The 6,851-nt window shown below is 45.8% G+C and overlaps 2 pseudogenes; both read left to right on the plus strand.

The window, feature by feature from the left end:
• Positions 1-3,135: 3,135 nt before the first annotated feature.
• On the plus strand, positions 3,136-3,472 carry LOC147454365 (uncharacterized; annotated as a pseudogene).
• A 142-nt stretch (positions 3,473-3,614) lies between these two features.
• On the plus strand, positions 3,615-5,108 carry LOC147454366 (uncharacterized; annotated as a pseudogene).
• The last annotated feature ends 1,743 nt before the right edge of the window (positions 5,109-6,851 follow it).

Genomic DNA, 6,851 nt, shown 5'->3' on the forward strand with positions numbered 1-6,851 from the left:
GCATGGATGATTTCGCCTTTGCTAGCGCCCTCCATCTGTGGTGATTGATCGAGCTGCAACACGATTTCAATTTGCCCATCTAGTGGAGGCTCTGCTCGGTTCTGTGCCAACCTCGCCATTTTCTATGTAGTTGATTTCTTTTTATTTACTCTTTGGTTTCACATTAGCCTTTAAAGATTAGTTTGGCTTCATTTAAAAACCTCAAAAAACAAGTGCTCAAGTTGTTCAAATTATTAGTCTTGGCTTCGGCTTCCCGGCTCGGCTTCGCTCTCAAGCCACACAAGAAATCGGCTTCGTCTTCCCGGCTCGGCTTCACTCTCAAGCCACACAAAATTTTCACTCAGCTTTGGACTTCGAGCTCATCAAATTCAAGGCTCGACTTCAATTTCTTAAACGGCGCCACTCGAAGCATCAAATTTATATGACAATTTTTCGTTGACTTGCAGACCGTTCAAGAGCCCACGGCGGCAGATTAATTTTTTCTACACATGACGGTATTCTTTTCTTTTAACCACACAGTGAAGAGGAGCTTCACACAAGTGAAGAGTGACTTCACCTATTGGTCAAAATATCCATGTTGTGTACATTTCATAAAAAATAAAAAATAATAATAATTTGGGCAAGACACTGCTATAGAGAGAGTCTCTCTGCCGGTAAGACCGAGACCCTCTGCATTGGGAACCACTTTGCATCATGGGAGAGAAAGGGATTGAAAAATTCAATGGAGATGGTTTCCACACTTGGCAGACCAAGCTGCGAGGATACCTTATGAAAAAGCAACTATGGTCTTGTAAAACCGAGAATAAGCAAACCATCCACTTCTGTTGAAGGCACCCTCACTAGAGCCCAAATCGCACAAGCACAAGCTAAAGATGAACAGGCACTCGGCATAATTATCATATCACTGCATGATAATTATGTGCATTTTACAGATACTTGTACCACTGCAATCCAAGCATGGGATATTTTGGAACATAACTTCGGTGCTAAACAAAAGCAAAGTAAGATTAGCTTAAAGGAAAATCTTTACAAACTTACTATGCTTCAAGAGGTGGATGTTTCAAGCCTCACTTACATTCAGTGCCAAGTCCCGGAAGAAGATCAAGTCGCTGTGCTGCTAAGTGCTCTACCTGAAAGTTTTGACAACATAGTAACAGTCTTAGAGCAAAAGGAACCCATACCTTCTCTGCCATATGTTACAGGGGCAATCCATGAAGAAGAAAAGAAAAATAAGAAGAAATATGAATCAGTGGGAGGAGCTTATTTTACATCATCATCATCATCATCTAGGGCGTCATCATCATTACCTAGATTAAATAACAAGAAGTGTTATGAGTGTGGCAAGCCTGGACACTTCTCCAAGGACTGCTACAAGAACAAATATTGTAGCAATTGCGGCATCAAAGGTCATCCACCATCAAAGTGCCAAGGAAGCAACAAAAATAGAGTCAATCTTGCAGAAGGAAAGGACGGAGATACAGCTGAACGGGAAGAGAATTGTCTCCATGTGTGTGCCGCCCCCAACTACTTTTGCGAATATACTGATGTACTGTAAAATGGATAGTCTTCCACCTTCTCTGTTTAAGGGGAGGACTTCTTAGTCTGTGTGACACCATGTAATGAGACCACTCGGACTGTGTGACCATTAGCCTGTGTGGCTTTAGGTCTCGATTCAGCTTCATTCAGTATACTCCATGCCTACGGGGAGGATTGTTGAGATCCCTCTAAACCTTATTTCAGTTGATTGACACCTTAGTATATTTCTTGTAAACACAAGAATGAGCTAAGTCTACCAACCGTGTAATATCAAGGCCTATAAATAAATCCTTGTGTTGTACATAAATATATGCTATGCAATATGATATCCTACTTTTGTGTGTACATCAATTTGTCCCTTTAGTGGTCGTGTACCTTTTATTAAGTGTGTGTAGCGCACTATGTAACAATGGAGTCTTTCACCTTTGAGACTCCTTGAGCTCCCTTCCCCCTCCCGATCCTTACATTCGGGCACTGTAAGCAGGATGACCAACTGCATCGAGAGGGTGCTAGGAGGTGAAGTGTTGCTTTGTGCTGCAGGGGGGGGGGGGGGGGGGGGGGGGGGGGGGGGGGGCATCAGCATTTTGAAGACTAAGGAACTTGCTACAGTTGATGGTCGTTGGTGATGAGGGATGTCGTAAGCTGCTGCTGCAGAAGCAAAGGAGGCTGCCATCAACTGGAAGGCCGCCAAAGGAGGGGCCGTGACCCAACAAAGGCGGTCAGCTTGGGGGCTCACAGTATAACAAACGAGTTGGAAGGTGGTAGAACTGCAAATAGGAGGACCTTAAGCTTGAGAGCAAGGTCAATTAGAAGCACTGAGAAGGTGGAGGGTCGTCAGTAGCTAGGGAGACACCTACTGGAGCTTTGTGGAGCCGCCACTTGCATGAAGGGTGTGGCCCTAGGTGCATAACAATGGGCTGTTGAGTTGAGCCACAAGTAGAGATCAGAGGAGGTTGCTTTGGATAAACCATGTAGGGATCTTGAAGGGAGTTGCTCGGCTAATACTAAGGGTTGGCTGTGAGCAAGCTGAGAGAAGCCAAGCAAGGAAAAGGCCATCATCTGCAGATTGTCCATGGTTTTTGTGAGGGCGATATCATTGTATAGTGCTATCATACTTTTGACTTGAATTGAAGTGGATCATAGCCTGAAGGTTCTCCGTCATCTTCTCTATTCTGGGCTCGATGACATCTTTTGCCTTGGCGTGGGTGTGTGCGTGTGTTTCCCCCAAGTTGCGTGTGTGTGCGTGCCAAGAAAGAGCGAGATAGAGTATGTGAGGGGATAGGATAGATATGGCAGGTATGAGCTAAAGTATGTTTAAGGCATAACTATCTATGTGGTTGAGTGTCATTGTAGGAAAAAAATGATTGATTGTGAGTGTGTGTGATCGGTGGTGTCGGAGGGTGAGTCGATACAATAGGGATTTGTAAATTGGACTATATTAAGTGTGAGTCTGTGTGGGTAAGGGTGCGGACACCATGGGCTATAGAGAGGTAGTGTATTGTGTGTAGGGTGTTGTTCCCTTTTCCCCCATCCCATCAGTGGTGCCCCCACTGAGGATCTACTGATTGCTCCTCGGTGAATTTTTTAAGCCTGAAGGTGATGCATGATATTGACTTGGTGCTTGCTGGAGAAGAAGAGGCTGCGGATTGGTTTTCCGATCTAGAGCTATACCTCTTGGAGTTGAGAATTTGTGGAGATGAAGCCAAATTGAAGGCACTACCATTGGTTCTGCAAGGAAAAGCCAAACCCTGGTTTGAAGGATTGAAGGCTGCGGATTGGTAGTCTCGTTGAGCGAGATTCGCAAGCGGTTTATTGAAGCTTTTCAGAAGCGGGTTTCTCCATCGGGCTTGGGTGAACAATTGAGCAAGCTGAAGCAAGATGTAAGTGAAGATTTTGCTTTGTTTGGGTAAATTTGAGTCTATTTGGGAGAGACTAGCTGCTGTTACATGTGTGTGAAATGGAGACGATTTCAAGCGAGAGCAGTTTCTAGCCTACTTGCATCCGCAAATCAAAGAGAAGGTCGAGTGTGGTGGTGTAGAGGACTATGTGCAAATGGTTTGCTTAGCCAGGCAAAGAGCAAGAAAGCAAAGAAGAAGTTGGAGATGGGTTTGTTGAAGCCGGCAGACTATGGATATAGCTCGACAATGGAGTTGCGTCATGCCATGAAGCCAAAGGGGAGTTCAAGCATCAAAGAGGTAGTTGCTTTGCCATTGGTAATCCATTCTGGTCATTCATTTCAATTTGTTCCTCCAGTTTGGTGTGCTACTATACAAGTCTTTTAGCCCGGCTAGCAAGGATGCGGTCCTAGCCAAAGAGTGTATGCATGAAGAATCAAATGAAGCTATGGATCAGAGCTCGCAGGAAAACTTTGAAGATGTTGACAAAGCGATGGTCGAAGCTGTATAGGAAGAAGCTAGCCAGGGGGTTGGGAAACCTTGCCCTACCAATTGTATTGAAGAGCGGCAGTGCATTCCAGAAGGTGTGGATGATGTTGCCGTACCAGAGAACGAGGTGATAGATCATGGCTTTCTTTCTTGCTTAGCTAATGATATGGTTGTAGAAGTAGTCCTAGAAGATCAGGTTGACATTCAAGATCTAATGATTGAGCAATCCGATTTGCTCTCACCCGAAGTGGTTGAAGATGAAGTATCACAAGCTATGGTGGACGAAGATTCACATGGTGAGTCATGTATAGAGTGTATGCCATTTGAAGGACCTACAACAAAGGGTATGCTTGAGAAGCAGTTAGGCTTGGTTCTCTAAGAAGTAGTGGTAGTGGAAGACAGATTGCCAAAGGTGGGTGTTATGCTATTGATGGACATGCTTTTGAAAGTTGCTTTACAGGTAGTTTTGCATGGTTTGCAAAGCTCTTGTGATGAGAGGTATGCTATGAAGAGCTCTCTAGAAGGTGAGAAAATCACGGTGTATGGTGGAGATGCTTCACAGGTTGGTTTACAAGCTTGTTTTGTGTATGAAGCCGACGTATAGATACACGAAAGGCTTATTTTTGGGTTTATAGGTGCAAAAAATTGGTTGAATATGCAAATATTACGGACGCATGGCTATGCTCAATGCCATGTTTTTTATCCAGGTGGTGTTTACACTATGCTTGGGAGAGCCTCTGGCTTTCCATTTGACCCAGACGGGTGCAACTACAGACAATGAATCTCTCTCTATCTATCTACAGCTATTTATCTAGCTCTTGTACATATTATCTATCAGTTTCTTCTTATGCAATGATATATTCTCTAAATAATGCTACAGTTGAGCATGAATTCTCAATGAGGGGTTGGGCAATGATGGTACAGTTGAAAATGGTCGACCCATGGAAGTGTCAGCAGCAGCAGGTATAGGGCATCATGTAGGTTGGTGGTCGCAAGCTTGGTCATGTACTAGATGCAGCTTGGAGTAGGTACCGCAGGGACGTGTATGCGAGATCCGGCATTTTGCAGGCCAATCATGGCTTTCAAGCTTTGCTAAAGGAACGGGTGCTGAGGTGGTTTCCAACCTCACATGATCAGGTTTCGGATGGCGGTGATATTATGGTGTGTGGATTGCATGAGGTGCCATGATGTATGCAAGGCGATTGCCCAAGCTTGACAAGTTCAATATCCGATGGACGGCCATTGGTCCAAAGTATTGCATGAGGGAGATTTTTGTTCCGATGCTCGGGGCAAGTAAGGGTGGTGGAAAATCGGCCCAAGTCAAAGTTCTAAAAAAAGAAATACTGTAAGGTGGTAGGTATGCAAAGGAGCAGCGCCATCTGCATGGGGAAAGGGCGCCACTTGCTGCTGCATGAGGGATTGCCAGAAAGGGGTGGAGGAGGGCAGCCAGTTGATGGCGAGAGGAAAAGAAAGAGAGGAGAGGGACCACCAGTAGAGGAGGGGACTGCAGTCGGCATGGAGTTCTAGAGCGCCATGTGGTCGCATAGAGGGGATGGTGCCATTGCATTGAGGGACATGTGAGCAGGTTTGAAAAAGCAGGCAAGGATAGCACTGCAGGGAGGACTACTGCGGAATGGCACCGTGAGGAGATGGTGGTGGTTATGCAGTGTATGCCGTGGGTTATAGGCTACAGAGAAAGGGAAATCCAAGTTCTTAGGAGGTTGCATGAGAAGTGTGTGAGGCCAAGGTGCTGCAAATGGAGCATCTTTTGAAGGGGATGGAGGGCCTTCGGGCACTGTAAGCAGGACGACCAACTGCTCGAGAGGGTGCTAGGAGGTGAAGTGTTGCTTTGTGCTGCATGGGGGGGCCCGACAGCGTTTCAAAGACCAAGGAACTTGCTACATTTGATGGTCGCTGGTGATGTGAGATGTCGTAAGCTGCTGCAGAAGCAAAGGAGGCCGCCATCAGTTGGAAGGCCGCCAGAGCAGATCTCGTGACCCATCAAAGGCGGTCAGCTTGGGGGCTCACGGTATAACAGACGAGTTGGAAGGTGGTAGCACTGCAGATAGGAGGACCTCAAGCTTGAGAGCAGGGTCAGTTAGAAGCACTGAGAAGGTGGAGGGTCGTCAGTAGCTAGGGAGACACCTACTGGAGCTTTGTGGAGCCTCCACTTGCATGAAGGGTGTGGCCATAGGTGCATAACTAGGGGCTGTTGAGTTGAGCCACAGGTGGAGATCAGAGGAGGTTGCTTTGGGTAAAAGATCTTGATGGGAGATGCTCGGCTAATACTAAGGGTTGGCCGTGAGCAAGCTGAGAGAAGCCAAGCAAGGAAAAGGCCATCATCTGTAGATTGTCCATGGTTTTTGTGAGGGCGATATCATTGTATAGTGCTATCATACTTTTGACTTGAATTGAAGTGGCTCATAGCCTGAAGGTTCTCCGTCATCTTCTCTATTCTCGGCTCGATGACATCTTGTGCCTTGGCATGGGTGTGTGCGTGTGTTGCCCCCAAGTTGCGTGTGTGTGTGTGTGCCAAGAAAGAGCAAGATAGAGTATATTAGGGGATAGGATAGATATGGCAGGTATGAGCTAAAGTATGTTTAAGGCATACGTATCTATGGGGTTAAGTGTCATTGTAGGAAAAAAATGATTGATTGTGATTGTGTGTAATCGGTGGTGTCTGAGGGCAAGTCGATACAATAGGGATTTGTAAATTGGGCTATACTAAGTGTGAGTCTATGTGGGTAAGGGTGCAAACTATTACCCTGGGCTATAGAGAGGCAGTGTATTGTGTACAGGGTGTTGTTCCCTTTTCCCCCATCCCAACGTCATCATGTACGTCGACAAGTGTTAGTCAAGTGGAAAGATGGACCTGAAGAAGATGTCACTTGGAAAAACATTAATCTTCTTACGAAGAAGCTTTCCACTTTT

The sequence above is a fragment of the Adiantum capillus-veneris genome, chromosome 7, assembly GCF_014529385.1.
Source record: "Adiantum capillus-veneris isolate H3 chromosome 7, ASM1452938v2, whole genome shotgun sequence".
In the NCBI taxonomy this organism is placed as follows: domain Eukaryota; kingdom Viridiplantae; phylum Streptophyta; class Polypodiopsida; order Polypodiales; family Pteridaceae; genus Adiantum; species Adiantum capillus-veneris.